The sequence below is a fragment of the Pinus tabuliformis genome, chromosome 9, assembly GCF_031772625.1.
Source record: "Pinus tabuliformis cultivar Carrire ecotype Pingquan chromosome 9, CPIR1, whole genome shotgun sequence".
Classification (NCBI taxonomy): Eukaryota; Viridiplantae; Streptophyta; class Pinopsida; order Pinales; family Pinaceae; genus Pinus; species Pinus tabuliformis.
This window is the reverse complement of record NC_142307.1, coordinates 696,265,593-696,287,411: the sequence shown is the minus strand read 5'-3', so window position 1 is coordinate 696,287,411 and position 21,819 is coordinate 696,265,593. Positions and strand designations below refer to the sequence as shown.

General features: G+C 38.6%; 1 protein-coding gene across 2 annotated transcripts in view; it reads right to left on the bottom strand.

Annotated features, from left to right (window-relative positions):
- LOC149150560 (Stress responsive alpha-beta barrel domain protein) overlaps positions 1–21,819 on the bottom strand; it is a 133,295-nt gene that overhangs the window by 110,488 nt on the left and 988 nt on the right. The gene's annotated exons all lie outside the window — the stretch shown is intronic.

The following is a 21,819-nucleotide window of genomic DNA, read 5'->3' as shown; positions in this document are numbered from 1 at the left end:
ACATCTAGATGGGGTATGTGCATTGTAGAGGTAGTACAATATCACACATAAAGTCTCCAAACATATGCTCTTGAATGAAGTTGAGCTTGTCTAGTTAGGCCTCAAAGACAATGTTGGTCATAATATTGATGCTTATAGTTGACTTATCAATCTGACTCTTCTTATGAGTACTCTTCAATTTGAGAATGATGTTCCATTGGTTGTACAATTATGAATACCTCCATACTTAAGAAGGAGTGTTGAAAATGTAACTAGTTTCGGTCTTCATATTTGTTATTGTTCTCATTTAAATATGTATCTTATGTAAACAAACAAGAAAAGAAAGAAAAAGTTATTATTTTAAAGCATGGGTTTCATGCTCCTTACTGATGGTCTTCTAGGTAAAAGCATGTTCTTCGTGCTTCTAGGGTTTGTTAGGTCATAGGATTTATTGTCATGAGTCAATGGAGTAAACATCATGTTTATAGGACCCTTCCGAGCAAGATGCAATTTGTAAAAGAATTTATGTTGTGTCTAGAAAGTCTTGGAAACCTCCAACATACAAGTTGGCCCTGGCAGCTACAAGTCGGCCTAAAGAAGGGAATTCAACCCCTTGGATGTTAGTTTTTTGTAGCATCGGATGGTGTTCTAGTCTCGAAACTTTGTGGAGAGGCTAAAACACGCGAGTTCTCCATTACCTAGAAACCGTTTCTAGAAATTCCACCTACAAGTGTCTCAATTAGATTATTAGCCTATTTTTAAATATTTCCTAAGTCTAGACTTAGATAAATGTTAATTAATCAATATTAATTGAGAAAGGTGTGAATTATCTAGAAACTCACACGGATCGACTAGGAAATAATCTTATCCCTCGATTATGTTTTAATCTTGGTCGTTGAAGTCCCAACAGAAGATTATAAGAAGAAGTCGATGGATAGATGGAAAACGCACACTCAACACACACTTGAGATCGATTTCCTTGGGCAATTCGATTTTCCGGAGAGCAACAGCAGTGATCGGAAAAGTTTGTGCCAAAGAAAGGAAGCAGAGACAGAGAAGGGTAGGGACAATGATCTAGAGGAAGAGATTTTCTAGATCTGGAGAGTACATTGCTAAGAGGCAAAAATGGCCGCAGAGAGGCTGAAGCAGGGCCTACGCAGAAATCTCTAGAGGGGAATTCGATTCAACTAGAGGAAGGGTCGTTTCAAGTGCTAGTGGTCAGAAGAATTTCCAAAGATCCAAGCCATAGGCTTCTAGACCAACGACAGTGAGTCAAAAGCTGGATCAAGGCAGTTCCAAGCCAGCGAGTTTCAGGCCTGTGCAGAGTTGACGCAGGGCCTACGTAGAGGTAGTTAGAGAGCCAGTTTGATTGGCTTGATTGAGCCAAGATTACCTGTAGGAGTGAGGAAAATTCCTCACTAGATTTTTGCCAGTATTTTCTATGTAGGATTGCCAGTTTTCAGCATCCAGATTGTAGTCGGATTATATCACTGCTACTTAATAATAAAGACCCTCACTGTTGCACTGGTTTTCCCAAGTTGGGTTTTTTTGGGGACTTTTGTCCAAAAATAGTTGTGTCATTTTTTTTTGTGTGCCAGTATTTGTTGGGAATACTGAGAGGGGGGGTGAATCAGTATTTCTTACTTTTTTTATTCTAGTGATTGCCAAAAGCATATATAGATATGTATATGTATACACAGAACACAGAAACCAATAGCTGGAATAAATGCTTTTATTAAAACTCAAGATAGTACAATGAAATAAATACAATATAAGTATATATCTGATTGTGAATAGTTGCCAAGCTCCAACTTGGACTTCAGTGAGGCTCCAACCTCCAGAGCACCAACTTTGTTTAACAGTGGTTCTGCACTTAGGAGCACCTACCCCTAATGACTTTAGTCATGTTCAGTTCTGAGGCTCCAACCCAATCTTGGTATACACTAGTATGCTGCTGCACTCTATTCAGCTGAGGTTCTCTCACTCCTACTCTCCTGCCTCTGCTGCTTCTACAGCCTCCGCTGCTTCTGCTGCCTCTTCTGCCTCTGCTGCTTCTGCTACCTCACGCTCTGGTTCTTCACCACAATAACAACACCAACAGTTCTCTGTTTTTACTATTTTATACATTCTCATGCCTTTGTCCATTCGTTTCCGCTTACTCGCTCGCTTGAGCTTCGGCTTCCTCAACACTCGCTCGACCTTCTGGCTTCCCTCCTCCATTCGCTTTAGCTTCCTCTGTGCTCGAATTAACCAATGCTTCACGAGACACGTTCAAGAGGAAGAGGGGCCGAATTACAATAGAAATGATGCTTATTGAAAAAATATCAAAGAGGTCTTTTTTTTCTTTTTTTTCTTTTTTTTTTCAAGTTCACGAGTCGTGAACTGTTATTTGTTTGTAATATAGACGCCCGAGATCAATTCCAGAAATGAGGCGTTTCAACATATATATATATGACTTCTTCCTATCACCAAGGAATGAAAAATATATATGTCGGAGAATCTTTTATTCACAGACTTATTACTTCACGGAAACCATATAAACGAGGCTATAGCCATATAGAGGTCCCACATGCCACGTCATCCTTTTATCGCAATCGCCGCTTCCGGAGGTTCGCACATAACATAGTCGATTGCCGATGGCCGATTCCCCTGCTGGACGCGATATTATATAAACTGTTTTTGATGAGTCCATCGGGTCCATACCTCTATCGCAATCGGCACTCGGGAGAGTGTAATTCCTTTGTGTATTGTTGCGATGGGCGGATGCGATAAAGCATTCAACCATAACACAATGCCGCATCGGGTCCGCGTACATTCTCGCAATCAGAGGTTTCGCCGATATATATATAAACTTCTCCGTCGATCTCCTATCACATCAGTCAAAAAACACGTGAAGTTAAACCTGTTGTCCGATCATTCATCAGGTGATCTGACGATGTTCGCTCCTCCTGATCCCGCGAACCGCCCGCGCGTTAACTCGCGATAAAGCGGTTTTTGCCCTATCCCATCTACCACGCGTCGCCCGGTGATTGTGATCGCTCGCCCGCGTACAATTACCGCGCACCCTCCAAAGGCAGTGCGAACAATACCGTTTACCGCCGTCCCTGCTCGCTATCTCCCGTGCATCTTTATCGCCCGGTAGCTGTTAGATCTTTTCGCTGGAAATCTGACGGCTCATGTTTGTTTGCTGTTAAACGCGTCCACTGCTCCTCCGATAGCTCCTAATAACTCTGTCTGCTTCCTCTATGGCTCTGATGGCTCTGTGTGCTCCTCTTCTTTGGCTCTATCTGCTCCTCTCGTCTCCATCTGCTCCTCTGGTGGCTCTGTCTACTCCTTGAATATTGCCATATTGACATCAATGACAATGCGTGTCCAACAGTATTTTCTCAGATTCCTGTTTATCTTCCGCGATATTTTTTATTTGTGAAGATTACAATGTGATTTATTCGATATTTGTCATAGCAAATAAATTGTTAATTAATTTACAATTAGAAGAATTTATTCCAATTGCTGCAATAGGATTTTAGTGGTGAAATTTTCACAGGTTTCACTGATGTTGATTGGGCTGGAAGCTCTGATGATAGAAAGAGCACCTCTAGATTATGTTTTAGCTTGGGCTCCGCTATGGTTTCATTGTCTAGTCAAAAGCAAACTTTTGTTGCTATGAGTACGACTAAAGCTAAATATATAACTACATGTTCAGCTTGTTGTGAAGTTGTGTAGCTTCGAAAGTTGTTTGATCAGGTGCTAGAATCGACCATTATATATTGTGATAATCAAGGTTGTGTGAAGCTTCCTAAGAACCTAGTGTTTCATGACAAGTCTAAGCACAATGAGATCAAGTACCATTACATCCAGAATATTGTTCAAAGTGGAGTTGTGAGGCTCGAGTATGTCCTTACTGATGAGAAGGATGTTGATGTGTTGATAAAGCCATTGTCCCGGATGAAGTTTGCTTGTTTCAGAGAACAACTTGGAGTTGTTGAAAACCCTCTCTGAGAGAGAGGAAGCACTGATTGTACAAAATCATATGATTGACAATCTTCCTTAGGCTACGTGCGAGAGACTTATGGATTGGCCAGGAAGATTGTCACTCCCTTCGATGAGTTGACCAAGAGGCCAATGAGTTTGGTCAAGGAGCTTGGTTTTGAGGCACTGAGTTTGTGATCTCTCCCTTAGGCTATGTGCCGAGAGACCTATGGATTGGTCGGGGAGATTCATCTCGAGTTCTCTCCCTTAGGTTGTGGGCATGTTACCCACCATTTTGTGGGTGATATTCCTAGGAGAAATTTTTTCTAGGAGATGGTTCTCAACCAGCAGCCCCCTACAGCCATCAACTAGCTCATTGTGACATTTCTCCGCCCCCTGAGCCAGCCATGTGGTCCCTTGCCCATCTGCCATGATCATATGTTTGAAGGTGGGTCTCCCGAACCTAAACGTATGTCTTGTCATTTGAAAATTGAGTAGTATAGTTTGCTTATCATGGAGGACATGGATTAATGGGGGGATTCGGCAAAAAGAATGGGCTAGGTCTGTGCTCTTGTCCCGTTGACCCCTTTTAGGCATTAACCTTGGATTCTAATCCCATGTGATCTCTTTTACTGACCATTTGGCTCTTGGGATGGTATTTCATGGGAAACCCCGATTTTGGTTGTGTGGTCTCGCTCCCTTATCTGCTTATATTACCCTCCTTCCATTCATTATTACGCCATTCATCATTTCTCCTACCCGGGTCCACATTCCTCCACTAGGTCCACATAGAGTTAGCATGCCCCTTCCCCTTACCCACACCTTGGGTCATGGCCTGGAATGAAGCCCGGAGGTTGATGCAGCTAAAAAAAAAGATAAAAGCATATATGGCCACATTCAACAGGAAAATGTACCACAAAATTCAAAAGATGGTTGAGACAAACATATTTAACACGTGGGCAAAAGCCAATACATGAGCTCTACCCCATCATCATGGCCATCACCCTGGTTCCTACAGGTTCTATGAGCCTCTTCCATCACATAGGAACCCATGATTGTCCCAGTCCCTGGTGGGCAATGAACCGCCCCACCTTAAAAGGGATATATTCACTATATCTTATACATCATGCTCTTACCCCTTTGAGCCCCAAGCAGTTAATCAAAAAAAATCATAAGAGGCAAAAGGCATATAAAGAAGGGTGGAAAAATCTAAGTCGGGGCACCTCATGTCCCACGATTGCTCCCTCCTATACATCATAAACCCAAATGTAGGCTTGCCTCTTATTAGCTACCCTTGTACCCCAGCATGTGACCCAGGGTTGCCCCTTCTCGTCCCCTACTTCATTCACCCATCTGTCACATGCCACCACCTTCTGAGCGATGTACCTTTACTATATTATCCCCTTTAGACGTAGAAACCACCTAATAGGATTATTGGTTAACCCCACTTGGAGATTGGGAGACATTGGCACATCTCGAAGCCCATTATGGAAGGGCGAGCCATTATGAAGTCCCCACCTGTGGTCCATGATTGGTAAGCTTATTTACTCTATTTCTCTAATGACTTGTTGTACTGAAAGGCTAGGGGACGCATTGGATCTTATGCAGGATTGCAGATGGCTTCCATCTTGGGTTTGGTCTCCCTATACGGGGCCTTAATCCTCCAAAGGGATACATTGGCACATGTAGGGTGTGCGTTGAGAGCCATGGGCCTCCACAATAGCAGATAGCACTCCATGGATCCCCAAATCCATTCAGAGATTGCTCGTGGTTCACCTATTGAACGAGGAGGATGCACCTGATCCATCATGCCCAGCTGGCCCCAAATCTGCACCACACATTTGCCAAATGATCCAGGACTTGCATGATGATGTGGCATCACCTACACCATCATACTAGCCCTTGCAAACGATCTACAGGCATCTTCGATTTGTTTGGAGACCCATGAGGACACTTGTGTGGCCGCACATGTCATTTGGAACACCATAGGTTATTACAAGGGGCCACCCCTTTGTCCACTGCTTTTGAGGGTCCTACTCTTCATTGTAGCACCCATGGACCTCATTAGGCCTCTTAGAGGGCCCTATGACATGTATAGATTATTGTTTGACCTCTTGAGAGGCTTACCTTTTCATTTATGAGCCATTTTGGTGGGATTGTCACCAAAGGTTGAATTATTATAACATTATTTTATTTTTGGGGCTTATGTAGGCCAAGGAGGCTAATTCGAACTCTTAAGTTGTGTATAAATACAAGTGAGATGAGCTCATTTGCTCATCATCACTTTGGATTGGATCTCTTCTCTCTCTTGAGAATTTCCCACTTTTTCTTATTGAATGAATTGGATCTTTATGGATGAATTTTGATGTGTGGATATTGGTCTATCTTCTCTTCAAGCTTCTCTCTTGTCAATTGTGAATGGTTTGATATACTCTGTTACATGTAAGTACATGTTTTTTGATGTTATTCTTGTTTAATTTTGTCATATACGTTGGACTAGGATTTTCGTTGTTCTAGGGCTAATTGTTGCATGCATTTACTGCTTAAAATTGTGGAATTTGTCTCTATTATACCATCTCTCAATGTATGGGCCATGTAATATGAGCGAAGTCTCCTAGGCGTAATTCTATCGAAGAATTTGACCTTGATAAGCCATTTCCTTTGCACATGGAAGTATAAAAGTTGCAAGGTTGCTTCTCCTTGACCTAGAAGGCTAGTGAAGTGATCTTGAGGCCTCCTTGACTGGGAACCAATAAATCCTACTCATCTTCATCATAGACTCCATTTTCCCAAAGATTAAGGCACTAATCTACCAAGGGTGGTCACTAAAACTCATATTCTTTCACCTCCTCCCAGGTCTAGCCAAATTGGGGTACCTATGGCATGAATTTCCCGACAAGCTAGCCATCAAAAAAAATCAATCTCCTACGGTCTCTTGCATTGGCCTTTCCTCAAGCTCTCCTCCAATTTTGAAGCCATTCTGAAGGTAGAGTTGGGAGAAAATCCAAACCCTAGCTCTGGGATCAAAACTTGCCCTACCATTCCCAAAGCTAGTACCTCATAGGGTCAAAACAACATCTTCAAGTGAAATTCTTTCTTTGATCCTAACATCTTCAAGTGAAATTCTTTCTTTGATCCTTTCTCCCGCCTTGTCTAGGGTAAGAATATCATTGGTTGCTACATACTTTCCTCATGCCCTAGACTGGGTCCACTTGGGCCTGTGTGGTCCTGCTCCTTTGAAAGCATTCTTCAAGAACCATCCGGGATCCCAATTCTAACAAGGATTCTAGGGATTGGGGAAGTCCTTCACAAGTCATATCCCATAAACCTAACCCTTAAATCCTCCCTTCCTTTCCCTAGAAGACATTGTACCTTGCTTAGAAAACAAGCAAGCCTTATCTTTCTAACTCTTCCAGGAAAGGGATTATTAGGGTCACCCCCATCATTTCATTGACTTATCCTTCATTAGTGACTTCCATACTATATCGGGTCTCCTCCCATCGGTGAAAGTCCGTAAATAAAAGGGAGCCTTAGCTGAGGTGACAGTGGGCTAAGCCTCCATTTGTTGCCCTTGGCCTAGCATTTCCCCTTTAGGTCCCCTACTAGTTTGAGCGGTAACAAGGCCGAGAGACCTTATTTGTGGTCGGGGATTGAGATAGGGATTCCTCCCTTAGGCTTGTTAGAAAATCGAAAAGGCGAAAAGATTTTCTAATGTTGATAATTACTTGTGATATTCTTATAGTTTTCTTATCTTTTCGTATGTTCTTCTTTTATCTTAGATTCATCAAGCAATTATCAAAACAAAGCATGAAGATCAACGACACCGGATGTAGGCACTCCGCTAGGGCTAAAACCCCTCTATAGGGAAAACCCAGTCAAACTCAAATCAAATTGAGATAGACTAAGACCTTAGACCCAAAAGACCTTCCTCCTCCACCAAGTCAGCTTTCCAATATGATTTAGCAAACTTCAGTGGTTTCTTCTTGTCCAGCAGTTACAACCTAGCAACAACCCAAAATTTCGACCCCCAACAACTTCAAAACTTCGGCCCAGCGACAATCCAGAACTTCGACCCCAACAACTTCAAAATTTTGGCCCAGTTATAATCTAGAAACTCCACACGTGTGAGAGATAGATTTCCCAAGAACTCGATTTTGGTCTTCCATCTTCTTCAATCCTTCTTCAACAACTTTGTTATCTTTTTCTACCTCCAACAACTGCAGATTGAATTTGTTAAGTGAGACAGCTCCAAATGAGTCAAATTGTTGCCTTTATATAGTGTTGTGAGGTCGAATTCCTTTGATGAGGTTGACTTGTCCTTCTTGAGGCCGACTTGGTGGAGGAGGCCTAGAAGACCTAATTTACATCAAAATAAATTCGCTTCTTGATTGATAATGCCCAAGAACATTCTATTACATTATGACATGGACAAAGACACTTGACATAAACCCTAGAAGCCTACAATGGAGGCTTTAACCTAAGAACCATTGACCTAAGCATGAAACCCATGCTTTAATAAGTCAATTTCTTTTATAATAATTTGTTTCTTTCTTTTGACAAATACATTACATCATGACTCAAATACAATTATGAAGACCGACACTAGTTACATTCTTCAACACTCCCTCTTAACTAGGGAGGTATTCATAATTACATATATACAAAGGTACATGGAAGATCTCAAATGATATACTCTATGAAGAGTCACAGCACACGCAGTGCTACAGATTAGATACCTGACCAAGGTACTCTAATCAGGTGGGACTAAGGTGGACTCAAGCTTTAGCCACTATAGGTACCATCAGGCTTTTAAGCTCTACCACCAACCCAGGGATCTAGGTGTGTATCCAAGGTTGGAGCTCCATGACCAACGCCACCCTCCCTACTTCGGGATCTAGACATCAACACATAGGTCGACCAGATGTCCTCCCAAGCATCTTGCCATAAGATGCTTCATCTCTCCTAATCAACTAAATCAAATATATCCACCAATCCAAGCATGCTTCAAACGTTCAATCTTTTATGGAGAGATCCTGCACAATCACAACCCCAATCAGTAATAAACTTTCAAATGTATATATACAAGTAAACACAAACCTTTGGGGTCCTCAATCATTCTGATGCTACTTATATCATCTTCAATCTTATTGGAAGTTTTCCTTTTCCATTTCTTCAGCAACACCAAATACAGTCTCAGTACTTCTCAAGTATTTTGTTTATAACTTCATGAATCACGAACATTCATCTGTAGTACTTTCATTCATTCAGTTTCATTCTTACTTCAAGGTATTCATTATGATTGTCATAATATGCCCTCCCTCTCAACTGGAGAGATATACCCTTTCTTCTATCCAGGCTCCCTCTCAACTTGGGAGATCAATAGCTTCATAACATTGAAGAAACTTCATTCTTTCAAGGCTTCATTTCTTTCTTATGGCATCAAGGTCATCTTGATCATCATCATTCTTATAGCTTCCTTCATCATGCTCATCATTATCATCTTCAACTTATGAATATCTTGAAGATTATGTACTTGCAAATCTTCAACAGCAAGTACAACCAAATACAAATATACAGAAGCATGAAGACAAATATAATATGTTTATCATGTCATTACAATGGAAGCATCAAAAAATTCAAACTTTAGACATCAAATACCTAAACCTAGTTAGGTTCATAATCAACAAGAAACATGTATTTTTATATACTAGACTTCAACTTCTTGCTAGCATTTTGTCATAAACCCTAGACTCAATCTTCGAGACATAAAGCTTTAGATATCAGAAATTCAATAACAATCCAATCATAGTACTATACATCTAAGGTTTCAACAATATGCTTTTAGAATTGCATGTCAGACTCTACTAGGGTTTGTTGCAAACCACTAGATTTTATCATCAAAGCTAAATCATATCACAAACAATATCATCATGCCCTAAAATATTAATCTCTACTAGGGTTTTGTTATATGCCCTAGATTTCATCAACTATCAAGATAGCATATTTGCATATATATATCTAGGGTTTCATTATCATGTACTAGCATCTCATATCATTATCCATACCTACTAGGTAACCCAAGACACAAACAATGATACATCAAAGTTACAATAATTTTAATCAGACTAGGGTTTCAATTATACGAACAAATATGCACCTAGGGTTTTATTCCTAGGATATTACTTTAGTTATTACAAGCAGGGAAAATTTTAAGAACCACCCTAAATTTATATGTATAATAAATGGGCTAATCTCCATGATACATAGGAAAAATGGGAGGCGATTTTATCAATAATATAATATGTATATAATTTTTTTGGTGAATCTCTCACCAGATTATATTATCTTGTACAGTGATGGAGAATCTTTCACTGAATTATAAAATCTTGTAAGATCTTGGCAAATATTTTACTAAATAATAAAACATTATGAAGTCTTGGCGAATGTTTTGTTAAAGTATGAGACCATATATGATAATAAGAAAACATATTCATTAAACTGTAATATACTAACATACATGTTTGGAAAAAAGAAACATAATTTTCTATTCCTACAAACAATGTCCAAGTTTCAGTGGTCATGTTTGTCAAGGTTCTTACAATACACTCTTTCATATCCTTCTATTAGTTTTGATAATATTCCACAACAAAGTTCTTGTAGGTGTTGATATTGACAACGAGTTCTGTCAAGGTAGGAGAGATTAATATTTTCTCTACAACTTTTGTCAAGCTACCACTTTTTTCAAGTTATCAAATTTCTTTCTTATTCCATAGACTCCAACTGCAAGATAAATAAAAAATAAAAAATAAAAATAAAAATTGTTTACCCCACCACGCCAACAAGTAGCAAGCCCCAACTATATTATATAAGAAAGTATTAGGTATCACAGAGGCTTGAAGGGGATCTAATTGAAAGAAGTGACCATTGTGAGAATCCTTCCAATCAATATATGAATATATAAATGTAGATTTATTATTATTTTAATTGGAAATCTTCAACTAAATAATAAAATTTAATTACGTTTCTCCCAATCTAAATTGCTTATTAGCATAATTCACTACCCTCATAGGTCTCGCATTTTTTAACAACGTTGTAACATGTAGATTAATTTCCTTTTTGGTGAACAATCTCCACCTTTTAGGAAAATATGGTGCAGTGGCTCCAACCGCTATAGATCATTCGGACAAACTAAGAATAGCACAGAAGATGAAAGGTTGTATAAACCATCTTATTTTTCAAACAACTAATCCAACATCAATACCTAAACTTTTTCATGAAGATATCATATTGAGAATGTTTGAAAAAAGATGAGAAATCTTCTGCGAGGGTGATGCGAAAAGAGTGATCACTGATAACGTTTCATTGTTTTGAATTTTTTTTGTTAAATCAGAAAAAAGTTAAAAACCAATATTAATGGAGATATTGGTATTTTTTACTAAATTTTGTGAAGTGACTAAATGTAGCTTTAACCATTCACATTAAGATGTTTTTACAATATAATTTCCTAAGTCTATTTAATATCTTCATTATCATAAAAACCAACCTATATCCATCTTAACTCCACATCTACCACTCTTAGGGGGATGAAATCTATTTATCCCTCTGAGCACTTGGTAGGCCCAAAATTAAGATGGATCTAAGATGATAGAATTTCCCCTTTAAATAGTCTATGCTCACATGAATACCATGGTATTACCATGGGTTATCATAAACCTGGAACTTAAAAATTACTATTAGTAATTTTTAAAAATTAATAAAATTAATAATTGATTTTTATTTTATTTTTTATTTTAACCAAGTTAAAATGTTTAGCATACATTAAATTACAACATCCATTTTTACTCTTGATCCACCAAGCCTCGAGAGGAATCAAATATTTTTTCACTCTATGCTAGTTTGCATATTACAATATTTGATCCCTCTCGGGGTTTAGTAGATCCAGAGTAAAGATGGATCTATGTTGGTTTAATTCCCCCATTTAAATAGGCTACATTCCACATGAATACCATGGGTCAATACCATGTGCCATTTTTATTTTTATTAATACTAATATTAGGGTTAATAATGTTTTTTTGCATGGTATTAATAATAATCTAGCCCATGGTATTTGGCCCATAGTATTTTGCCCATAGGTTTCACCTAAATATAACGCATTTTTTGAGTGTTCGTAAATATAAGGTGACTTATGGAGTAAATATAAAAAAATGTTTTATTTGTTTACCATACCTCTCGATTATTTATATTTTTATTAATTTACCGTACCTCTTTTACAAATATGGTATTTGGCCCATAGGATTCACTTAAATAAACCTCTTTTTTGAGCCTTCATAAATAGAAAGAGGGTTATGGACTAAATATAAAAAGAGGTTTTATTTATTTACCATACGTCTAATTTATTTATATTTTTATTTATTTACCATACCTTTTGAGTAAGTATAAAAAGAGGTTTTATTTATTTACCATACCCCCACTTTATTTACATTTTTATTTGTTTACACCCTTGCATGTATGTAAGGTGACTTATGGAGTAAATATAAAAAATGTTTTATTTATTTACCATACCTCTCATTTATTTATATATTTATTAATTTACCATACCTTTTTTATAAATATGGTATTTGGCCCATAGGATTCACTTAAATAAAACCTATTCTTGAAAATTAGGGAGAATGGAAGGTTGTAACTCCTAATTTCAAGGGCTAAATTTACCTTTTTTACCCTCTACCTTAAAATAAGGTGGGCTATTTGAGGCTATTTGTAAAAATGTACTATGATACAAAATATTCGCCCACTAAAAATTTAAAACCCCTTAATTTTGCCTAAGGAGCAAAAATTCGCCCCTAAAATTTTCCATGATTACAAGGGTTCTGTTCATAAACCCTAATGATCTAGGGTTTCATTATATGATCTAGACATTAACTATAAACATTAAAGGACTAGGGTTTTACCATAACAATATCAAAACCCTAAATTTCAAAAGAATAGGATTTCATCATATGTTCTAGACAAACCCTAAGAAGACTAGGGTTTCATTATTAACATTGACATACCCTTAGCATTAAGAGGCTAGGGTTTTACATTGAACCCTAAAGGTTAGGGTTTCACAAGAATGATCAAAATGATAGTATAATGAGGGTAGATTCAATCCAATGATTAATCACCCTGATGAGAATCTTTTAAGATTCAAAATCCTAGACATAACGATATCAATAATGTAAATGAAATTTCAAAAGAGAATGAACATATCTTTTCTAACAAAATTTGTAGTTTAAGACATACCTTGAATTGTTCTTTAACAAACCTTGTAGGACATCAATTCTTGAAGGGATTCCTTTGCAACAAAACTTCTTTCATGCTTCAAGTTTATCCTTTGAAGTATCCTCCATAACCTTTGTGTCTTCTGCAATCTTTCCTACCAAGGAAAATATAAAAGGTTATTAGCATATAATACAAACAAATCTTGATATGAGAAGGAAACCAAACATAAAAGAGGAGACAAAGAACAAGATACTTATCTTTTGGTAAAATGTTGAAGGCTCCCTCTTAATCCAATCTTTTTGAGGGATACCTACAACTTACCAAAATAATTCAAAAATGTTCTAACAAGATATGTTAGACCTACAAACTTTAGAAATCAAAATATAAAGGAAAATAATGCAAAATTTAAGATAGAAGGATATGTGAGGGATAGTATTCCCTAAGAGTCTTTGGCAAATAGATCTTTGATTTCAGATTCTTCAGTCTTGTTTCTCTTAGGTGGAGCTTCATCAGCAACATTCACACATTCTCTTTCTCTCCTATTATTCCTTAGATCTTCAAGACAATGACTTTTGTAGTGACCCATCTTATGACAGTTGTGGCATTCAACCTTGGATAGGTCAACTTTCTTCTTTGGTCCTTTGAACTTCTTGAAGGTTTCCTTCTTCTTGTGATGAGCAAAATAGGCATTAGAGATGTTGTCTTCTTCATCCTCCTTGTTGTTTACTAATGATATTTGGGCTTCTTCTTGACTGCATGCATTCCACATTTGTTCGAATGTTGGAGTATCCTTCCAACTCCTAATTCCTGAAGCAAAAGCACTCCAAGATTTTAGTAGACCTAGAAGAGAAACAATTACTAGTTATTTTTCTGGTACAATCTCACCTATTGCTTGGAGTTCATGTCTTATTCTAGATATCCTTACAAAATATGATGACACAGTATCGTCTCTTGTCATCCTTATTGTCCTTAGTTCATTCTTGAGGCTAGTTATCTAACCAATGTTATTGATGGTGAATAACTTGGAGAGGGCTTCATACATTGCTTTTGCAGATTCTATATTAGATATGTAAGGGATGAGATTGTCCTTCACTCCATCTACAATTAAGTTCATGGCCAAGATATCAGTTTCCTTGTATTTTTCTTTTCCTGCTTCATCTGTTGGTTCCTTGACTTTTCCTTGAACAAAATCCAACACTTTATGTCTTGCAAGAATAAGATCCATTCTCTTCTTCCATGCCCTGTAGTTGGTGACTCCTTCTAGCTTGTTTTATGACTTCATTGAGTTTGTCATATTGTTATCTTCTACTCCTTGGGACCTTCCTTGAAACTCTTTCCTTATATCTCTCTTTCAATAGATCTCCAGTCTACCTTTATCCTTCTTCTTCACCTTAGCTCTGATACCATGTTAGAAAATTGGAAAGGTAGAAAGATTTTCTTATGTTGATAATTACTCGTGATACTCTTGTAGTTTTATTATCTTTTCTTATGTTCTTTTATCTTAGATTCATCAATCAATCATCAAAACAAATCATGAAGGTCAACGACACCAGATGTAGGCACACAGTCAGGGCTAAAACCCCTCTATAAGGGAAATTCCAGTCAAACTCTTCCACTAGTAAGTCAAATTGAGATAGATGAAGACCTTAGACCCCAAAGACCTTCCTCCTCCACCAAGTCAACCTTCCAATATGATTCAACAAACTTCAGTAGTCTCTTCTTGTCCAGCAACTACAGCCCAGCAACAACCCAGAATTTCGACCCCCAGCAACTTCAAAATTTCGGCCCAGCTACAATCCAGAACTTTGACCCTAGCAACTTCAGAATTTCGGCCCAGTGACAATCCAGAAACCTCGCACATGTGAGAGATAGATTGCCTAAGAAATCGATTTTGGTCTTCCAATTTCTTCAATCCTTCTCCAGCAACTTTGCTATCTTCTTTTGCCTCCAACAACTGCAGATTGAACTTGTTAAGTGAGAGAGCTCCAAATGAGTGGAATTGTTGCCTTTATATAGTGTTTATGTGAGGTCGAATTCCCTCGATGAGGCCGACTTGGTGGAGGAGGCCTAGAAGACCTAATTTACATCAAAATAAATTTGTTTATTGATTGATAATGCCCAAGAAGGGTCTATTGCATTATGACATGGACAAGGACACTTGACACAAACCCTAGAAGCAACGTTGCAGGAAGCGCCCCCCCCCCCCCCGGATCCTAGGCCGGAATCGCGCTCCGTACGGAAGCGTTCCAGAAGCGCACCAGGAAGCGCGATTCCAAAAAATCCGAAGTGCGATTCCATTTTTTTAAAACGCTTCCTAGTTTTTAAGAAGCGTGGGCCCCGAAGCGCACTTCGGATGGTGCTTCGGGCCTCCGAAGCGCCACGCTTCGGGCCCGGAAGCGTGCGCTTCACGCAGCGCTTCGGAGCGCTTCCGAAAAAACCGCGCGGGCAAGGGAAAATACCTCATTTTTTTTAATTTTTTTTTAAAGTTAACTTAACTTAGCAATGAGGGGGTGGGTTAGGGTGAGTTTAGGGTGAGGAATGAATAGAATAAAGCCCCCATTCATTCCTCATTTTCTCACTTTGAGTTTATGAGAGTTGGAGAAGAGAAGAGAGGAGAGGAGAAGAGAAGAGAGGAAAGGAGAGGAGAAGAGAGGAGAGCTTGGAGGAGTGAAGAAGGAGGAGCTAGGAGAAGGAGGAGGAGCTTGGAGCAAGAGCTTGGAGGACTTCATCTACAAGAGCTAAAGAGGTAGGTTCAAACCCCAAACTACCTTGTTTTTTTGAAAAAAAAATTGTATTTTTCTCCTCCCTCTCCTACTCTTTCCCATTGTTTCTACTTGCTCCTTTATTTACAGGTTGTCCACCACCTATATCCATATTCCAAGATGGTGTTCTTTTGGCTTCTATGTATCATTCCACTCTTGGTTTTAATGATGGCAAGGGTGAAGAATAGAAGGGAAGAAACAGAAGAGGACATTGGTGATGGTCCTAATAGTAGTGACCCAATGTATGATGAGGAGGAAGGGTTTGAAGAGGAAGGGGATGAACTTGAAGGGGACACTGAAGCACAAGATGGGAAAGGTACATCAACACCCTTGTGGAACTATGTGACCAAACTTGATGGGGGAAAGGGTGGTGGATCTTACAAATTTGTGTGCCCTCATGGTTGTCATGGAGGAAAACCATATTGTGGTTCATATACCCGTCTGAGGAGGCATCTTTGTGGGGTGCTGGACAGTGATGAAAAAAAGGGTTCCGTGGGGGTACAAATTTGCCCAAACATTTCAACTGAAGAAAGAAGAAAATACATCCAAATAGAGATGGCTGCACAACAAAAAAACAAGAAACCAAAAACTCATTCTGAATCAAGTGCAACCTCTAAATTTGGTAGTTGCTCATCTCCTCATGGTACTTCTGCAACCTCTGGAGGTAGAAGAACAATAGGGGATTTCCTTAATGTTGCTGGGAGGGATGATGTGGATGGAAAGATAGTCCGTTTTCTTTGTGCTTGCGGTGTACCATTCAATGTGCTTCGCTCTCCCTATTGGCATGACATGGTAAAGGGCATCAATGAAGCCCCAAAAGGATACAAGGCCCCCAACTATGAGAAAGCTAGAACAGTGTTATTAGAAAGAGAAAAAGCTAAGGTTCAAAGAGCTTTGACACGTTTTACAAATGAGTGGGTGGATTCTGGGGTATCCATTATATCAGATGGGTGGACAAATATTAGAAACCAACATTTGATAAATGTTCTTGGTGTTTCTTCTAGTGGTGCAGTATTTATTGCATGTCATGACTCCTCCTCCATCAGTGCAACTGCACAAAACATTGCAGATCTCCTATTGAAATCAATCAAAGATGTTGGTCCGAATAATGTGGTTCAAGTGATCACAGATAATGCAGCAAATTGTAAGGCAGCAGGAAAAATTATTGAGCGTACTCATCCAAACATCTTTTGGTCAGGGTGCCTGGTTCACACATTGAACCTTTTGATGCATGATATTGTGAAACACAAAGATTGTGGGTGGATTGCTGAGGTTTACAGGAAAGGGAAGCAGCTCATTAAATTCATCACAGGGCATACAAGGGTAAACTACTTCTATGGCACTTACTCCAAGTTGCAATTGCTTAAAATTGCAAAGACAAGATTTGCTAGTTATTACCTCACCTTTAGGCGGCTAGTGAAGGTGAGACAAGCTTTAACTAATCTGGTGTGTGCTGAAACATGGGATGAAATTAACACTGACACAGATGGTGCTAATGCAGTCAAGGACACTGTTCTTGACAGTTACTTTTGGTCACAGGTTAAATATATTTTGCAATTCACCAAACCAATTTATTACATGATCAAGTTTGCAGATTCAGATCGACCAGTAATTGGGGAGGTGTATGAGCAAATGGATAGCATGTTGGGGCAGATTAAAGACATTGTTGAGCCTAGAGATACCACCTTGTACAATTATATTTGTGTAGAGGTGCAAAACCGATGGGAAATGCTAAATATTCCATTGCATGCATTAGCATATGTTTTGACACCTAAATACTATCATCCATCATGGCTTTCAACACCAGCACCTGGGGGGGGAAGCAGGAGAAAACCACACCAAGATCAAGAGGTTCACCAAAAATATATGGCTGCATTGAGTAAATTAATCCCTGATGAGGAGGAGGCTGCATTGGTACGGAGACAGGTGAGCAACTATACGCTCAACACTGGTCCATTTGGGAGCATGCATGCAATTAGAGATCGAGAGACTTTTTCTGCTCTTGAGTGGTGGAACATGCATGGAGGGGGTACTCCACTTCTACAGAGTTTGGCATTGCGGGTGCTATCACAGGTGATAAACACTTCTTCTGCAGAGAGGTGTTGGAGCTCTTATTCTTTCATCCACAGTGTTAAAAGGAACAGGTTGAGTTTAGACCGGGCAGAGAGCTTGGTTTATGTTCATTACAACTTGCGATTGTTGTCCCATTACTGTGAAGATGCAAAGTCTAATAAAGACTTGTTGATTTGGGACAAGAATCCAGAGGAGCCCAATTTGGAGGATGGAGTGTTGCGACTAGAGCAATTAGAGGATTCTCTTTTCCAGGTATGTCCATTGTGGTATGAATTTTCCAATTTTCCCTTATAAAGCATTTCTCTAATTCATGTTTTTAATTTTTTTGTTAACTAGTGCTTTTTTTTTGCATGAATTTTTTGAGCGATTCTAGGATGATGATGACCGTGTTGATATGCCACCACCCCCATCTGGTCCCTTGGTTCCTAGGTTCCATGGTTCAACACCAACAGCAGGGGGTTCTTCTTCATCAGTTTCAGTGCCACGACTTCCACAGGCACCATCTTCTTCATTGCCACCACGTGGAGGCCCGCCACCACGTTCTATTCGTGGTGGAAGGAGGAGAGATTAGTAGATATATTCACAGTCTACTACTTTTTGTCATAGATTACTCATTAGACTTGTAGACTTGTGAATTTGAATTTTGAACCTTTTTGGCTTGGCGGTGACCAAGTGACATATTTTGTAAACATTATTATTTGAATTTTGGACATGACAAATGTTGACAGTTGCTCACTTGCTAGATAAATCATAATATGCTCTATGTTTTATGTTTTATAATATGCTTAAAAATTTGATGTATGTTTGTAATAGCTAGAATATAGATGATTGTTGTACATACTAGTAACTACAATGGAATCATGGATGCCATATCTATCTTGATTTATGCAAAAATATGCATGTTTTCATGTCTTCTACAATTAATTTGGTATTTGGGATGTTTGTTTTGAGTATAAATGCAAAAAAATATAAAAATATATATATATATATAGCAGACGCTTCCGCGGACGCTTCGCTTCCTAGATTTTTGGAAAATGACGCTTCCGCGCTCCCGCTTCCGCTTCCGCGCTTCCGCTTCGCTCCCGCTTCGTGCAACATTGCCTAGAAGCCTACAATTGAGGCTTTGACGTAAGAACCATTGACCCAAGCATGAAACCCATGCTTTAATAAGTCAATTTTTCTTTTGACAAATACATTACATCATGACTCAAATACAATTATGAAGACCGACACTAGTTACATTCTTCAACAAGGTTGTGGGCCGAGAGACCTTGTTTGTGGTTGGGGAGATGTACCATGTGCATATGATTGGTTTGGCCTCATTGATTGATCCCACTTGTTCTGTTGGATGATATGTATCTTTCCTTATGATGAGATTGATGATCTCTCCCTTAGGCTGTGTGCCAAGAGACATATGGATTGGTCAAGGAGATTGATCTTGATTGAAAGAGAGACTTGTACTTGTGATCTCTCCCTTAGGTTGTGGGCCGATAGACCTATGGATTGGTCGGGGTGATTGATCTTGAGAGAGAATGAATAGTACAACCCTAGTTAAGAGAGAGTGTTGAAAAATTGGGTAGCTATGGTTGGTATTTTCATTGGCAAAATGATCGAGAAACTTCAAATTTTTATGTTTGACCAAGTCGGCCCCACATGTGAGAAAAGCCACCTGCAAAATCACATATAAATAGAGGCTCATTAGACTTCATTTCACACCATTTCATCACATCATATTCAATCTAAAATACAGAGAATACATCCACACGTGCAAAGGAGTCAAAGGAGACTTTTCTGATCTGTGTTGACCAGTGTCTTTTGATCTGTTTGACTTGTGTTGACTTTGGCTAGTTTGTTTTTGTTTGACCGAGATCTTGACTGTCGGAAGAGGCTGAAAATTGGAGAGATATGTTGACCCTATTTGATTTAAGTTTCGCTCTTGTTTCTGGCTCATTTACTTGGGTTGACCATAAGTTTCACTAAGGCTTTGACCGAGAATTTCAGAGGCTACTTTGAGTATGGGTTTGACCGAATTTCGGCCTCCTATTCTAAGCTACCTCAGGCCAAAATTCGGCCCTCTATTGCAAACTGTGATTTTGACCAGCGTTGACTTTTTCTCTCTTCGTTGACTGGTTTTGACTTGGAAATATTGAGGTCAGATTTTAGAATCTTGTTGGAATATTTTGAAGTACTATTGCTGAACAGAATATTTCTCTCATAAGGAAAGATTCGTTGGGTTTTCCCCTTGTGACCTTTGCCCTGGCTATGAGCCTAATTTTTGGTGTTGTTTGTCTCTTGTTTTATTGTTCATTGTGATCTCTACTGCTCTATTGATGAAAGTGAATGGTTGAAGTTTTTCATGTATAGCTACTTAATGATTGGAATGCTAAAAGAAGATTGATTGCATTGTTAGAAGTAGTTATCAATTTTGAAAATCTATACTAGTCTTGATTGCACTAGAAAATTCAATGGAAATTAGATCTCACCTCACTTGAGCTCAACGGTTGAGATTCATCTAATCCACTAATGCAAATAACCTTTGCATCTCATTAGATTAACTCACTTTATCTTATAAAAGTAAATTACTTTAATACTTAAAGTAATTGCTAACATTAAGGGTCAATTAGGTGACTTTTGTACACCTAGACACTTAGGCATGTGCAGAAGTACTTGAGCGAGCTACAAACATTTGCATAGAAATCAATGTTGTGTGGATATACAAAGTGTGTCATGTTCCTCTAGAAGACTATCTAAGCTATAGTTTCTAACAAGTTTGAGTTTTGAGCTATGGCAATGAATTTTTTCTTCTTTTCATAGATAGAAGAGACATGCAATATTGAGAGTTCAAACATGTATTTTGATTGTTTGTAATTTCCAACAATGTGTTATAGTAGATCAACATATTCAAAGATATATTTTTTTTGGATTGAATATTTCAATTTTAAGCTACCTAGGTTTAGGGCTATTTTTTTCAAGTGTCAAATCTACTTACCAAGGTTTGAACACTAAGAACTGGTCGGTTTCCTTCTATTGCACACTAGTGTTAGTTTATCTTTTTCCGTAGTGCTCGTCTATCTTCTCTTTGTGCAAATTTAAGGTTTGTTGGTGATTTCATTCAATCCTTTCCTTCACTCTTGTGGATATCAACATATTTAAGGAAAGTGGTTACCACCCTACTACCAACAAGCTAGGACACCACTAAGGTTATGATTACATTATCTAAGTATTAGTTAGAAAATGTGTGTTCAATTGTGGATCCTTTCTCTTAATATATGTAAAGGGAATCAATTAGACGTGGATATGGATTCACTACAATATCAAAAAGGTTGAAGTGTCCACAACATCCACAAAGAATGTGTCTTTGTCTGAAAAAACGCATTGGATCCTTAGAAACATCATAATTAGCATCAAACTCTTGCCAAACCCATAAAAACAAGCTGCTTTGCCCGCTTCTTGAAAACCTAAAGGGAATTAAACGCGTTTATAGGAAACATTCTCAAATATGCAGCTTTGCATTCACTTGAAAACAACACTCTCGAGTCTCAAGTATTGTATGCGTGTATGTGTGTAATATATAGGTATGAGTATAGCATTCTGTGGGTTAATTTAAAAATGCCATCCAACAAGTTTTTAACAGAAAATGTAGCAATTAAGATACACAGAAGCAATACTTCGTTTTCCCCCTTCATTCAGAGTCAGCTGGGCAGTGAAAGGCATAGCGAAGGAAATTCTCAAGGAAAACCAAAGGATCCATGATAGCTGATAAGACTAGCAGTCAATG